Source organism: Dasypus novemcinctus, chromosome 4, assembly GCF_030445035.2.
Source record: "Dasypus novemcinctus isolate mDasNov1 chromosome 4, mDasNov1.1.hap2, whole genome shotgun sequence".
Classification (NCBI taxonomy): domain Eukaryota; kingdom Metazoa; phylum Chordata; class Mammalia; order Cingulata; family Dasypodidae; genus Dasypus; species Dasypus novemcinctus.
The window spans coordinates 31,071,825-31,088,437 of NC_080676.1; the positions used below are offsets into that span (position 1 = coordinate 31,071,825).

The 16,613-nt window shown below is 40.2% G+C and overlaps 1 pseudogene; it reads right to left on the reverse strand.

The window, feature by feature from the left end:
• Positions 1 to 1,233: 1,233 nt before the first annotated feature.
• LOC101444433 (elongation factor 1-alpha 1-like) lies at positions 1,234 to 3,550 on the reverse strand (annotated as a pseudogene).
• Positions 3,551 to 16,613: the final 13,063 nt, after the last annotated feature.

Genomic DNA, 16,613 nt, shown 5'->3' on the forward strand with positions numbered 1-16,613 from the left:
CTCCTGGGTGCCTTCAGTGCCAGTTGAACAATGTGAATTACTAGAGACACCTCACTCTGATTGGCAAAGAGAAAACTGGCCTGGGGTGGCGTGTTCCTTTTACAGCTGACCTGGCATTACGAGATGTGGTTAACAGATTTCTAATCCACGGAGCTGTCAGTGACCCGGCATCCCATCCAGGAACCTGAGAGGCCTTTTGGGGGAAGGGTCAGCAGCAGTTCTCAGTGTCTGCTGGCTGTTGAGAGCAATAGTCTTCGCAGTTTTAACTTAGAAACTTACCAAATTAATTCAGAAAAAGTATAAATCCTTCATGTATTTTTAAGTTGGCATCTAAAATTTTCATCTCAAGTTTAAATAATTGCAAAAGACATTATTTCTGACATTTTGTAATGTACTGTCATTTTAAAGTAAAACTGTTTCATCACTCTTTAAATGTGTCTGGTGGAATCTAACTAAGTACTATAATGATTTGATATCCACTACCATGTCTTTACATATTCATCAACAAGTTCTTTAAAAATGGTTGGAAGTTTTGCATATTTCTCTTTTCCCCCTTGTACTCATATTTCCATTTTAATTCTTCCACAGAATTTAGCCCTAATGTAATATATTTTTTCAACTTCTAGGATCTTTATTTTTCCTAGAACCTAAATAAAATAAACTCTCAAATTTAATATTGGTATAGATATAACTACACAAAAATTAGTGCAACACATGGGCTTTCTTACAGAATTTGACCTTTTAAGGTAGTTTATAAACATTACAAATTACTCGTTGATTTTCTATCCTAAAAAAGGTTGCATCCAACAAACCACTCCCACAAATTTTTTTACTAAATACTTAAATAAACTTAAGTGATGATTCCTCCCTTTAGAAGGTGAAAAAAACCTCCCAATTCCTGTCCTTGAAAAAGGTTAACCTTGAACTATCAAATGCTTATCAAATTTCAGCAGATGGAACACCGGAAATAGGTTATGGGCAACTCATTCTTTTGCCTAAAGCAATTCAAGACTAACCTTTCAAAAGAAGACACAGGTTACTCATTAAGTTTTGCTTTAATGAGTTTCAAAATTCTGCATAGATTTTTGATCAAGTTGATTCCATTTTTAAAAAGTACTGACTTTAAAAACTAATAATTTAAAATTGCCACACAAAAACAAATGATCCACAAATCGTGTTTTTTCCTTCTGAAGGTTTTACGATGCGTTGTTATCATTAGCCAGTCTTATACTATTAAACTCGCGTGGCCAATTGAGACAAACAGTTCAGGGACCGTTCTTTCAGCACTGATTCAGACTGGGGTGGCAGGGCTTGTGGATAACCGTCATTTGCCTTCTGAGCTTTCTGGGCAGACTTGGTGACCTTGCCAGCTCCAGCAGCCTCTCGCCCACTGCCTTGATGACTCGCACAGCCACTGTCTGTCTCGTGTCAGGACCAGGAAAACAACCCAGAGGAGTGTGGCGGCTTGCTCGGTCGGTAGAGGTGGGGTCTGGCTGTGGACGAGGGGTCGGTCCCGCTTGGGATGAGGGGTCGGTCCCGCTTGGGACGAGGGGTCGGTCCCGCTTGGGACGAGGGGTCGGTCCGGCAGCAGACAAGGGATCGGTTTCACAAGGGGTTGCGCGGTTCGGCTGACGGGGTCGCCCGGCGAAGCCGGCGACGAAGGGGTCGCCCGGAGAAGCAGGCGATGAACTGGGGACAAGGGAGGCCAGGCCCTTGTCGGGGGCTCTCAGGACTGGAGGGCACACGGCAGAAGAACTACCGCGGAGACAAGGTAAACACGCAAGTCCAACTTTATTGAGGGAGAGGCAACAGTTTTATAGGGGCTGGGGAAGGCTGATTGGTCGAAGCCACGCCCTGTTCTGATTGGTTGCTGGCGAAAGGTCAGTGGGCGGTACTGGACGGGGGAGGGGTGGTGATTAGGGATTGGCTGTCGCTGTTGCTGGGGGAAGGGGCAGGGTTTAGGGATTGGTGGCTGCTGTTGCTGGGGTGGAGGGCAGACTGGAGTTTCCCGCCCACACCTGGCTGTTGCTGCTGTGGGGGGGGGGGGGAGGGAAAAGGGCAGACTGGATTTTTCCGCCCTGCGCCTGTGCAGGGAGAAGGAAGAAGAAGGGTGCCGCCCCACAGGCATCGTGTGGCGCTATCTGGGAGGAGGGGCGGCCACAGAAGCATGGCTGCCGAGAAGGGGAGACCCGAGGGCACTCTGCGCCCATGCCGAGCTCCCTTCAGGGGTGGCGGTGAGTCCGACCAGCCACCCTATTATGGGGGCAGCGGCATTAGGCCTACCGCGGCCGCTCCCCAGCCAGGCCAGCAAACCACACTTCAGTCCGAGGGGCGACCGCAGAGGAGGAGAGTCAGAGAAGCTCTCAACACACGTGGGCTGGCACAGAGCCATGTCAACTGGCAGCATCACCAGATTTCACGACTTGGGGGCCACCTTCAAGCTTCTTACCAGAACAGCAATCTTCTCCTACAGCTCAGCAAGCCTGCAAGCAATGTGAGCTGTGTGGCGATCCAGCACAGGGGCACCGCCAGCCCTGAGCGCACCTGGAAGGCTGAGGACAACGACCTGAGCAGTGCAGCCCGCTGCTTCCACTCTGGGCCATTTTTGCCATCCCCAGCCACCTTGCCCTGATGAACCTCTTTTACAAACATGCTCTTGATACTTCAAGCCCACTTTGTCCCCAGGAAGAGCTTCACTCAAAGCTTCATGGTGCCTTTCAACAGACTTTACTTCAGTTGTAAGGCTGACTGGAGCAAAGATGACCATCGTGCCCGGCTGCAGGACAGTACCAACACCACCAGCTCTATAGGCATCCTGGAGGGGCAGATTCAAGGCCTTGTCATTTGGATGAACTGGTGGCAGGATGCAGTCCAGAGCTTCAAGCAGTGTGGTTCCACTGACACTGCCATCCCCACAGGTGAATTTCCAGCCCTTGAACCATGGCATGTCAGCACTTGGCTCTAGCATGTTGTCACCATTCCAACCAGAAATTGGCACAAATGCTACTGTGTTGGCTTTATAGCCAACTTTCTTAATGTAGGTGCTGACTTCCTTAATTTCCTCATGTCTCTTCTGGTTATAGGGTGGCTCAGTAGAATCCATTTTGTTAACACCAATAATTAGTTATTTCACACTCAGAAGGGCATACCCATGGGCTGCCCGTTTTTGGAGACACCAGCTTCAAATTCACCACCAGCAGCAGCAGGACAGCCAGCCCAACATGTGCCTGCAACCGGGTTTTTAATAAAGTCTGTGTCTTGGGGCATTGGTGATGGTCACATAATACTGATGGTCTCAAATTCCCACAGGGAGATACCAGTGGGGATACCATGTTCACCTCACGTTCAACTTTCAGTTTATCCAAGAGCCAGGCATACCTGAAGGACTCCTTTCCCGTTTCAGCAGCCTCCTTTTCACATTTCCTGATGGTTCTTTTGTTGATGCCGCCACATTTGTAGGTCAGGTAGCCGGTAGCCGGGTGTAGCGTGGACTTGCCCGAATCTACATGTCAATGACCACAGTGTTGATAGGAGTCTTTTCCTTTCCCATTTTGGCTTAAGAGAGAGCCCTGCTTTCATGACATCTGTGTGCTGGTGGCAAACTTGTGAAAAAGCCCTAATGCAATATATTTTAAAGCACCGATGTCTTCATTGTTTACTCTGTCCTACTTCTCTGTAAAAATAAATGTTTAGAAAATCGAATTTTTTAATTGTCTCCTTGACAATAACCATAAGGTTCTGAGGGTTAAAAAAAATTAGGAATAGGTTTGAAGTATTATAATCATTAGTACATAATGAAAATAGAATGAAGATAATTAATTTTGATAAGTGATTAGTAAATATAAAATGTAAAATTTTTATGGGAAATCCAATTCCTAATGAAATGACTGTTGTCTTTTCTCCCAATTTGTTCATATACCTATGAATAATTATTACATATTGTTGCAATGAGACAGAGTTTTATATTAATTCTATTGCTCTTTTTCATTTTTAGAGATAAAAAAAGTACTGAGAAATATTGTTCACATAAATAAGTAGTAAAAAGAAAGAAGTTATATGATCCATTTAATCCTTTGTGCTCCTTCTGAATTAGGTGCCAAAAAATAATAATAAATAATTATTTTAACTCATCTATTATCTGACAATTTAATTAGGCCCTTGTTCAAATTGATGAAAGAAATGAATTGGAAACCACACAATTTGCAAAATGGTTTGTTGCCCAGTCACCAGAGGCATTCTGTTTCTCAAATTTCTGGGAAGTATATTGAAAAAGGCTTTACCAAGACTTATCAAATGATCATTAACTATACTTATTACTCTTTTCCTTTGAGGTAACTTGATTAATTCAGTATAGGCAATGAAGACTGGGAAAATTGAAATATTGTATATTTCCTATACCTTTGATGAGACAATGTGTATGAAGGGTTTTTATCTTATTACAATCACATCATTTAAGTATATTTTAAAAAAGAATAAAAATATTTTAAAAATAATAACCAAAATAAATATATTTTCATGTAAGTCTTGGGGCTGAAAATTGTCTTCATTCAGGTGGTAGAAATTTCTAATTGGCAAAGTAGTCATCTTTGTTAGTCCTATCAGCCCCAATCAGATTTGCTATCCATCATAAAAAGTCTGACTAATTTTTAAATTTTAATATGTATATTATGAATTTCAAAGAATAGCATAACCACCAGAGAGAAAAATTTATGGAACACATTAAGATAGAGAACTAAAAGCAGTCTAGATTTACACTCTTTGATAACTTGTGTTTTAATTTTTAAAGAATAGTCATTTTATTAGTCGAGTTTCAAATCAGTATGGATGGGAAGAGGAGCTGGAAGCTCTGGGCATTAGGAGAAGGGAGTGGGTTTCAGCACAGCAGGGACTGTATAGAATATATTTCTCAAGAGGGAGCCTGGTGAATTTTGAATGGTTTATTATGTTTTAATTTGCCAGACAGGGAATGATAGATCATCACCAAGTTGCCCCTTCATCTAACCCCATGGAAGTAGGGGTGTTAAAGGAACACCTCCCATTCAAGGGGCTGGGGCTGGCTTGAGGGATTCTAGTCAGGCTTGTTTGGTGTCTGCTCCTCAGCACCCTCAGGCACCAGCCTTACCATCTATTGCTCAGTTCGTGTGTGGCCAAATTCTCAAACGTAAGAGTTAGTCTCCCATCTTGCTTTTGCTTCCTGTTCTGGAGTTGGGGAGGGGATCAGTAAAATTGAAGATGATTCGTTGTTGGGTTATAGGTTTGAGTTGCATTTGACTGTGAAACAATCTTGTTGGTAAAAGCATGTGGGGAGTAGGTGAATGACAGAGAGGAGTGGGAGAAGGCCTCTTTACTCAGCACGGAGAGGACACATCCCAGCTTGCTCTCCAGTCTCGTTTGTAGGGATTCTGTTGGTTGAATGCCTGAAAGGGTGAGATGACCTTCTGACTATACCAACTCAGCAAGCATTGCTTACCAACTCTTACAGGCTCTACAAATAAAAATGTTCTCGAACCCATAAAAAAAATAAATAAAGGAGTCAGATTTAAAGATATAGACCTAACATAATTAATCAATGCTTTAACAAGTTATAAAAAATTAATAAATCGAAATGCTATTTCTTGTTACTTAATTTGTAAATGATATAGTGTGATTTATAGCTTAAAATATTAGTTATTTATAAGATAGTATGATAAAAGGATATATATATATACACACAAACACACACTCATATTGCTTGAGTTCAGCTTTCAGAAATAACTAAATGAGAGTCACGTGTGAAATTATAATTAACTCCATTAGCCATTAATCTTGTTATGATCAATTAAGAATAATTAGTCTGGCAGCTAGCATATAATTTTTTTTTTTTAAAATTTTAAATATTTCTTAAGATGAAATAAAATTAGGCAGGATTGATTGAAATTATTTCATTGTATGATTTCATAAAATTGATTGTGACTCCATATTGAATAATATGCATCACTTCTAAAAATACTATGTAAAAGTTTTACACATTAAGAAAACTTGGTAATTCAAGAAAACATTTTAGTTACATTACGAGTCTATAACTAAACTCTGGGAGACTTCCATGATCCCTACCACCTGGAGTTCATGTCTTTGTGTAATTCCCTGTCTTTGATTCTATCCCATATAATATAGCAAAGGTGATGGGAAGTGATTCTTTGATTACGTTACGTAATTTTATGTATGACTGTTACCAGCAGATTGGCTCTAGATACTCTCTTTGCTAGTCTGATAAAGTAATTGGTCATGTTGGAGACATCCATGTGACAAGGAACTATAGGTGGGTTTTAGGACCTTGGGTGGCCTCTAGGAACTGACTGTTAGAAGTAAGGGTGGTCTCCGGTTGATAGCCAGCAAGGAGTTAGGGCCCTCAGTTCTGTAACTACCTGGAAATGAATTTTGCCAATAACCTGCATGACCTTGAAAGCAAATTCTTCTGTCACATCTTCAGATGAGAATACAGCCCAGCTATTACTTTGGTTGCAACTTTGTGAAGCTGTACTTAGACTCCTAACCTACAGACACTGTGAAATAATAAATGCATGCTGCTTTAAGTACCTAGTTTTGTGGTAACTTTTAATGCAGCAATAGATGACTAATACACTAATGTATTCAGCTTTAGCATTTTATTTATTTATTTTTAAAGATTTATTTTCCCCCCTGCCCCCATTCCCCCATTCCCCCCCATTGTCTGCTCTCTGTGTCTACTTGCTGTGTGTTCTTCTGCATCTGCTTGAATTCTCATTAGGAGGCTCTGGGAACCGATCCTGGGAACTTCCAGAGTAGGAGAGAGGCAATTACTCTCTTGCACCACCTCAGCTACCCTGTTTTGCTAGGTCTTCTTATTTTCTCTCTTCTGTGTCTCTTGTGTCATCTTGCTGTGCCAGCTTTCCACATCGGCTGGCACTTCTGAGTGGGATGCCTTTTTCCGCACAAAGCGGCATTCCCACGCAGAGTGGCTCTCCTGTGCAGGGTTGCATTCCTGCGTGGGCTGGCACTCTGCATGGGCCAGCTTGCCCTCACCAGGAGTCCCTGGGCATCAAACCCTGGACCTCCTATATGGTAGATGGGAGCCCAATTGATTGAGCCTCATCCATTTCCCCAGCTTTGGCATTTTAGGGGTGCTTTTCTTTGTAAATAATGATAAATCCTAGATATGAATGTTAAGAATAACTGAAAGAATGCTTATGTTTAAACATGTAGAGTAAAAAAAGCCTTTAAAAAAAATAATAGGGAAGCGGACTTGGCCCAATGGATAGGGCATCCGCCTACCACATGGGAGGTCCGCAGTTCAAACCCCGGGCCTCCTTGACCCATGTGGAGCTGGCCCATGCGCAGTGCTGATGCGCGCAAGGAGTGCCGTGCCACGCAGGGGTGTCCCCTGCGTAAGGAAGCCCCACACGCAAGGAGTGCACCCTGTAAGGAGAGCCGCCCAGCAAGAGAGAAAGTGCAGCCTGCCCAAGAATGGTGCCACACACATGGAGAGCTGACACAACAAGATGACACAACAAAAAGAAACACAGATTCCCAGTGCTGCTGATAAGAATAGAAGCGGTCATAGAAGAACATACTGTGAATGGACACAGGGTAGACAACTGGCGGGGAGGGGGAAAGGGAGAGAAATAAATAAAAAATAAATCTTTAAAATAAATAAATAAATAAATAAAATAATAAGCTGTTTAATATACCTCACTGGTGCTTTTTCCCTTTTGTTCCTATGGGACTCTTCTGTCTTTTTTATTGAAGGTAGACAGAAGATGGAAGAGGCTAATTCCTTAAATGAGAATTTTTCCCAATACCTCACTGTAGCACATAATATAATCCCTGGGCCAAAATTCTTTGTCTATAATGTTATGCTTTACACAGAAACATATGCAAGATTGGGAAAGATAAGAAGCCCTATGAGTTCATTATGTCCTGATAAGACATTAAAGGAGTCTGCCACTTGGTTGAGTTCCCTGGAGGTTTTTGCCCTATTGTAAGGCTTGCAGAGGTGTGCCTTTATTTTAAAGAGTGAACACCTGAACATTCTGTGGTAGATCCTGGAAGATAAGGACCTGGAAATTGATTCCCTGTACATTTTCCTTGCGGTATTATCCCTTGGCAAGTTTGAAGACATCCTAACAATTTAGAACAAACCACCTGATGCTGAGACTTAGAACTAGGCTTTAATTCTCATGGGAGGGCCAAAACTAAAAGGGAGAAAAAACTTTCCACTCTCTTAAAGCTTATATCCTAGTAAAGAGAGACATACCCTAAACAAAATAAGTTATGTTGTATGTTGGAAGGTGATAAGTATTACAGAAGAAAATAAATCAAAGTGGGATGAGGGGGTAATGATGTGGAGATTGCAATTTAAAGAGTTTGTCAGGGAAGTCCTCACTGAGCAGGTTATGTTTGAGCAAAGACTTAAAGGAGCTAAGGGCAGCAATGATCTTAATATCGAGAGGAAGACGTCCATACAAAGTGAAGTGAATCCTATTGCTATTGGCCTTTTTATCTGTAACATTAAATACTGGAAAAATAATGGACCAATGTTTTTGTTTGTTTTTTAAAGATTTATTTTATTTGTCTCCCCCCTTCCCCCGTTGTCTGCACTTGCTGTGTCTGTTCCTTGTGTGCTCATCTTCCTTTTTAGGAGGCACCAGGTATCAAACCCAGGACCTCCCATGTGGGAGGGAGGCACCTAATCACTTGAGTCACCTCTGCTCCCTGCTTTGTTGCGTTCCTCATTATGTTTTCCTCCTTGTGTCTCTTGTTTTGTCATCTTATGACTCCAGTCCATCATGTCAGCTCTCTGTCTTGCTCATCTTCTTTAGGAGACACTGGAACCAAACCTGGGAACTTCCATGTGGTAGGCGGGAGTTCAGTCGCTTGAGGCACATCTGCTTCCTGGACCAATGTTTTCATAATCTTATGAGGGAAACAATTGTATTCCTAGAGTTCTATACCCAGCTAAACCATTACTCAGATTTTGGGGAAAGGAAAGGCAATTTTAAATATGTAAGAACCTATGTCCCCTTTAAGAAAAATATACTTGGTAAAACTATTCTAGTTATATAATTGTGATTCAGAAAAAATAATTCAATTAAAAAAAGAACTATGGTCTATAAGAAAGAGTGGTAAGCATTAAACCTGTAAGAATTATAATTTAAGTAATTATTTGGAGTGTGGCTGTAGAGTTTAATGTCATTAAAAAGGATTTTTGAAATAAAGATAACCTAAACACTTAAAAAACAAGAATCTGTAATTTTAGATTCAGATTTTTAAATCAAAATTTGGGAAATAGTTCAATATAGGAGTGAGGAGAGGGGTAATGGAAGAGGGCTAAGTAAAAGCATTCTAAAATTTTTATCTTCTTGAGGCAAAGACATGGAAACGTTAATTCTTAACTTTTTAATTTAAATGTTAATATGAGCAAAGCAAAAACAGAATATAAAACTTCCTCCTGTGAAGCGGATGTGGCTCAAGCAACTGGGCTCCCATCTACCATATAGGAGGTCCGGGGTTCAACTTCCAGGGCCTCCTGGTGAAGGTAAGCTGGTCCGCGTGGCAAGCTGGCCCAGATGGAGACTGGCCCACGTGGAGTGCTGGCGCATGCAGAGTGCTGGCCTGTGAGGAGTGCTGGCCTGCATGGAGAACTGGCACAGTAAGGTGGTGCAACAAAAAGAGACACAGAGGAGAGACTAGGAGAGGTGCAGCAGGCCAGGGAGCTGTGGTGGTGCACGCGACTGAATGCCTCTCTCCCACTCCGGAAGGTCCCAGGATAGGTTCCAAGTGCTGCCTAAAAAGAAGACAAGCATACACAGAAGAACACACAGCTAATGGACACAGAGAGCAGAAAGCGAGCCCAAAACAATTGTGGGGGAGGGGGGTGGAGGTGGGGAATAAACAAATAAATCTTTAAAAACAAGAAACTTCCTCTTTTAGTGAAGGGCAAAAATGAATGGCACAGATAAAGATTATAGCCTTATCTTGAAGTTTCATTTCACAATCACAGTACCAGTAGAGGAATAAAAAATTATCTCTTAAAGGAGGAGAGGGAAAATGGGAAAGTGTGAGTGAGTTAAATGTACATATTTAAAACAAGGAGTCAACAGGCATGAAGAATTAGGTCATCATCACGTATAAATGTAGTATAAACTTCCTGGTCAGAACTACTGAAAATCTGAAGAGAATATATTTTCTCTGTCTCCTTTCTTTTCTCTCTCTCTGAGACACATTGCAATGTGTCTCTCTCTAAGAAGATCTGGAGAAGATGGAAACAGAGAAAAACATGAGCCTAGCATTTGTGGCTGCTCCTGCCTAGAGATTTCTGCCAATTCCAGAAGAGGCAGCCAAAGGAGGAAAACCTTAGCAGGGCATTAGAGAGACTCCTGTGGTCAGGAGAATAAAACTGGAGTTCAAGGCCCACTATGCTAAGGCCCTGGTAAGCTCTCAGTCTTTTTTTGGAGCTGGAAGGGTTATATATCATGAGTAAAGGTAAACCAGAAATAGTCTGAAACCCAGCTACAAATTGTCTTCATCAGAATAAAGGACAAAGGAATTGCTAGTGCCCCTACTGTCAACCAAAAATAAGCATAAATTCCCTCTACAGTTTTTCAAATACACTGTCTGGCACTTCCTGACAAGACTCTTGAGGATATAAGACAACATGTTCAAAATCAAGAGAAAAACACAATAGAAACAGATTCATAGAGGATCCTGGTAGTGGAATAATCAAAAACAGTCTTTAAAATAACTATGTTAGTATGTAGTATGTTAAAAAAAAAAAGGCTAGAAATTTCAACAGAGAACTAGAAAAACATAAAAAAAGTACTGGATAGAGATTCTAGCCCTGAGAAATATGATAATTGAATGAAAAATTTCATTGTCTTCAAGTCAGGGCATACATAGCATAGCTCTTGGTAGACGGTGGACCTGAGATATGGGTCAGCTGACACTCACTGATCCAATTAGACATTGCTGTTGGGGAGGTATACAAATGCAGAATATGCAGTACTGGACGGGTGGGGTCTGGGCCAGCTGGGAGCCCAGGGGCAAAAGTGAGAAGGCACAAGGGAAAGTACAGCTCCATAACAAAGTCAGTGATTGCATATCAATTAATTAAAGGAGAAAAATTAAATAATCATCACTATAGATGAAACATATAGATTAGATAAAGTTAAATATTAATCCCTGACTTTTAAAATGGGCTCTTAGTAAACTGGAATAGAGGACAACTACCTTAACAACATCAAAATTATATACTAGAGAAATACCAAAAAATACAACATAAAAATATATTATATACTAGAAATCTACAATACACATCATCCTGAAGAGTGAAATATTAGACTAAACTCATTACATCAAGTTTAGAAATAAGGCAAGATATCCATTATCTTTGCTATTTTTCCACATTCTCCTGTATGTTCTAGGAAATGCTATACAATAAGAAAAATAAATAGGAAGAATACTCTTGGAAAGGAAGAAGCAAAATCATCATTATTTACAGATGATATAGTATATATTTAGGAATCTTGGGATAGTCATCTTAAAAGCATGTTAGACCACAAGGATGGTCAGATGTACAGCTATGGGATTACTATTTTAAAAATCAGGATATTTAACAAGGTCATGTGAACTAAGCAGATGTTGTAGGCAGGGCAAGCAGTGATAAAAATGTCTAGAACTCAAGGCTGGCATAATTGTTTTGCAAAATGTGATGAAGTTTAGGATAACAGCAACAACAATGGCACATACACACCCATCTCCTTATCCAAAAGCTTTTCTTTACTAGCTACAATTGGCAAGAAAGATATAGTGGAAAAAATCCTGTTCACAGTAACAACCTATAATAGATCTAGGAATAAATTTACCAAGGAATATCTAGGATGCAAATACACATTTTAAAAGAAGACTCAAATAATTTGAGAAATACATCATATTCCTGTTAGGCAGTGGTTCTTAAAGGAACTTGGAGGTCCGTGGAAAGATTTCAGGGGGTCCATGAGCTTGAATTGAAAAATACCAACTCCTTCAGATGTCCAACATAATTTGCATGTTGCCTTGTCAAATACTACACCACAGTTTAATGTTCTATTCAAGATAAACAACAGTCTGCACATTGACATGTCTTTAAAAGAAAGTTTAATTTTCCTATATTTTTGATGTATTAGATTATTAATATGTTAAGAAAGAAGCACATATATATAGTATATATTTTTTATTTTTTTATTTTAGTAACTATTTCAATATATGATTTCAAGTCCTTTGTAATTTTATTTTACGTATTTATAAACATTCTTGTGGGGATGCGATGGTGCGGGTATGATATATTTATTAACTAATACACAATATAGTGTGAACTTAGTATGATTTTTATTTTGATGTAGCATGTTCTGAGAGCAGTGGATAACTGCCTGCAAAATGTTTGGTAAGGATGGTGGAGATGGTTTTATGAAGCCAAGGGAAAGCTCAAATTTCTAAATGTTTGCCGAAAATGATCATTTGAACAGATGTTGATCCGTGTTAGATTATTAAGTTATTGAAATTAGGGGACGTTATAAAATGTAATTTTGAAAATCCTAAAATTTAATATAAACACATGCCAATGTTGAGTGTCAAAAAATGATTTGCCACTACATTCTGAAAAGAGGTCCATGGTTTTTACCTGACTGACAAAGGGGTCCATGGAACAAAAAAGCTTAAGAATCCCTGCTTTATGTAATGTCTGCTGTATGGGAAGACCCAATATTTAAAATATAACAATTCTCTCCAATAAACTCAATGCAATCTTTATTTTTCCTTCCTGCCCCTGCCCTGCTGTTTTTGCTGTCTGTGTCCACTCGCTGTGTGATCTTCTGTATCTATTTCTCTTTTCGTCTTCTCTTCTCGTGTTTCTCCACGATTTGATCCTGGGGACCTCTGATGTGGAAGGAGGTTCCCTGTCAATTCCACCACCTTAGTTCCTGGTCTCTGCTGTGCTTCACCTTGATTTCCCCTTCGTCTCTCTTTTGTTGCGTCATCTTCTTGCTGCATGGCTCACTTGTGCAGGCACTGGCTCACCACGTGGGCACCCAGCTTGCCGTGTGGACATTCGGCTCACCACACGGGCGCTGGCTTACCTCATGGGCACTTGCATGGGCACTAGGCTTGCCATGCAGGCAGTCACGTGGGCACTCTGCTCACTGCACGGGCACTCGGCTTGCCACAAGGGCACTGGCTCACCACACAGGCACTCTTTCTCTTCTTTTTATTTTTCACCAGAAAGCCCCAGGGACCAAACCCAGGTCCTCCCATATAGTAGGTGGAGGCCTCGTTGCTTGAGCCAGAACTGCCTGCCTCAATGCAATCTTAATTCAAACCTCAATAAGATTGTTAGAGAGCTGGGGAGAGGAGAAAGAGGGCATGAAAAAATGAATTCTAAAATTCCTCTGGAAGAATAAATTAATTAAAATCACCATGAATATTTTAAAGATTGAGATGAATGATGGTGGAACTACCCTACAAAATAACAAAATATATTGCAAACATGGTAATTAAACTGTGTGATACATATCCAAGAATCAACAGAGTAAAAATAGAATAGAGAAATCTAGAAACATGTACTTTAATGAATTAAGGGGTTGAACATACTATATTTCTGGTCAGTAGGATTACATAGGTTGTTCAGTGAATGGTACTGTGATGACTGAATAGCCATTTGAAATATATATGTATTTTCTTACTTTAGACCACACATCAAAATAATTGTGAGGAAAATGAAATACATATAAAAGTGAAAACATTTAAGTAATAGGAGAAAATATTAGATAATACTTTTATAATCTTTGAGAAGAGATTTTCTTTGCACGTTTCAAACGCAGAAATCATAAAGAAAAGATTGCCAGGTCTGAGTGTATCAAAGACTCCAAAAACAGCTAAAAAAGAAAATTTGGGAAAATATTTAAGTATATATGACAGAGAAAAAAAATTAATATTCTTAATGCATAAAGAGCCTTTGCAGATAAATTAAGAAAAAGGTAACTAACTTGATAGGTAAATGAACAAAGGATTTGAAGAGGTATTTCAAAGAAGAAATGCAAATGACCAATAAGCATTTGAAAAGACCTTGAACTCACAATCAAAGTAATGCAAATTAAAGTGAGATGGCATTTTTTTTGCCTGTTAGATTGGCAAACATGAAAAAGTCATGTTGGTGAGAATGTGAGAAAACAGACTTTGTTGGAAGCAATGTAAATTGGTACAGCTCTTCTGGAGGTTAGTTAGGTAATATGCATGGAAATTTGAAATGCATAAGACCTTGAATTTAGCAATTCCACTTTTATAGGAGTTTATCCTATGTATCTCCTGTATGTAAGACGAACAAGAATGTATATTGCAGCATGAGAAACAGTCTAAATTATATCATGGGGTATTGGCTAAATGAACCGTAATATATCTATAGAAGAGAATATGTTGCCATTAAAAAAGGATGATATAAGGACTGATATGAAAACATGATTAAGCACATTGTAAAGAGAAAAAGGACAAATTGCGCTTATACCTTGCACGGTTTGGCAATATCCATTAAAAATTTAAATGCAGGGAGCAGATGTAGCTCAAATGGTTGAAAGCCTGCTTCCCATGAATGAGATCCTGGGTTTGATCTCCAATACCTCCTAAAAACAAAACAAACCAAACAAAAACCAAACTCTCACTGGGGAGAAGATGTAGTCCAGTGGTTGAGCAACTGCTTCACATGTACAAAGTCCTGGGTTCAACCCCTGGCACCCCCTTTAAAAAAATTTAAATGCAGCTATTCTACTTTCCTAAATATATGTAATGATAAGTACAAGTCTGTTATCTGAGGTATTGCTTTAAAAAAAGAAAGACTAGTGTTTAGTAACAGTTCTAGACCTACAAAAACATTGAGAAGATATAATAGTACTGAGAGTTCCTATATAGCCTCTCTTTTAGTTTTCTTTGGCTACAAAAGCAAATACCATGCAATAGGTTGATTTGAACAATGGGAATTTATTGGCTCACAGCCTTGGGGCTAGAAGTCCAAATCAAGGCCTTATAAGGTGATGTTTTCCTGCCAAAGACTGACCTTGTGGGACTGGCTGCCAGTGAACCCTGGTCCTTGGCTCCTGTCACATAGCAAAGCGCATGGTGACCCTTCCTGGCCTCTCCTTTCTCTTCTGGGTTCCAGTGACCTTCAGCTTCTTGCTTCTTTTGGCTTTCTCTTTATCTGTCTGAACCTCACTCTGCTTATAAAGGACTCCAATAATAGGACTAAGACCCGTTCTGGGCTACACCTTTACTGAAATAACCTCACCAAAAGGTCCACTTACAATGCATTCACAAGCTTTTCTAGGGTATATATCTCCAAACCACCACACCCTCTTGCTGTTTCCTCTATTTTTAACATCCTATTTTGGCATGGTACATTTGTTACTACTTTGATACATCGTTATTAACTACAGTCTATATTATATTCAGATTTCCTCAATTTCTGCTTAGTGTCTTTTTTTGTTTCTGGATCCCATCCAGGATACCACATTACATTTATTTTTCATGTCTCCTTAGGCTCTTCTTGGATGTTACAGTTTCTCAGACTCTCCTTGTTATTAATAACCTTGAGAGTTTTTAGAGTATTGGTCAAGTGCTTTATAGGATGCCTTCCAATGGAATTTGTCTGATGATTTTCTCATGATTAGATGGGTGTTATGGGTTTTGGGAGGGAAGACCACAGACATAAAGTGCCATTTTCATCATATAACCCCCCAAATCTAGGAGTCATCCTTGATTCCTTTCTCTCTCAAGTCACAGTTGATCCATCAACAAATCCTAAATGGTTTTATTCCAAAAATATATACAGAATTTGACTGCTTCTCAGCTCTTCTGTTGCCACCTTGGGACGCCTGGATTATTGCAATCCAGACCTCCAACTGGTCTTCCTGATTGTATCCTTGTCTGCCTGAAGTTGTTCTCAACACAATAGCCAGAGGTCAAATCATATTACTCCCTTGCTCAAAACCTTCCAATGGCTTCCACCTCATTCTGAGTAAAAGCCAAAGTCCTTACAGTGAATTATAAGGCCCTCTGATCTGCTATGATATCCTATCTTCTTATTCTTCCCCCTCCACCCTTACCTATACTCTCCCTACTCCATTCATACTGGCTTCCTGGCTGATTCTCCAATCTCTGGGTATCCTTCCTTCTCATGGTGCTTGCATGGACTACTGCCTGGACTACTACTTCCCTAGCTGATTTCCCACCATCTACTTAACTTGCTCCCTCACCTCCTTCAGGTCTCTGATCAAATGCCAGGAGTGCAGGGGCAGGAATGGGCAGTAATGGGAGAAGAGTGAATTTGGGCATACTAGCTGGGAGACCATGGCAATACTCCTGGGAGTGGCTGGATGGTGGCCTATGGTTGTGGCAGTGGAAATGTAGAGAAGTGGTGGATTCAAGAAATATTTAAGACGTTCCGGGAAAATGGTACTGAGGTGGGTAGGCAGAGTCTGACCCTTCACAAAAAAGAGCAGAGAGAGGACAGAGACCTATTTGAAGAAGCTGCTTTGGATATATATAGAACTGGAAGGTGGTCTAAGTCGTCTAGGAGA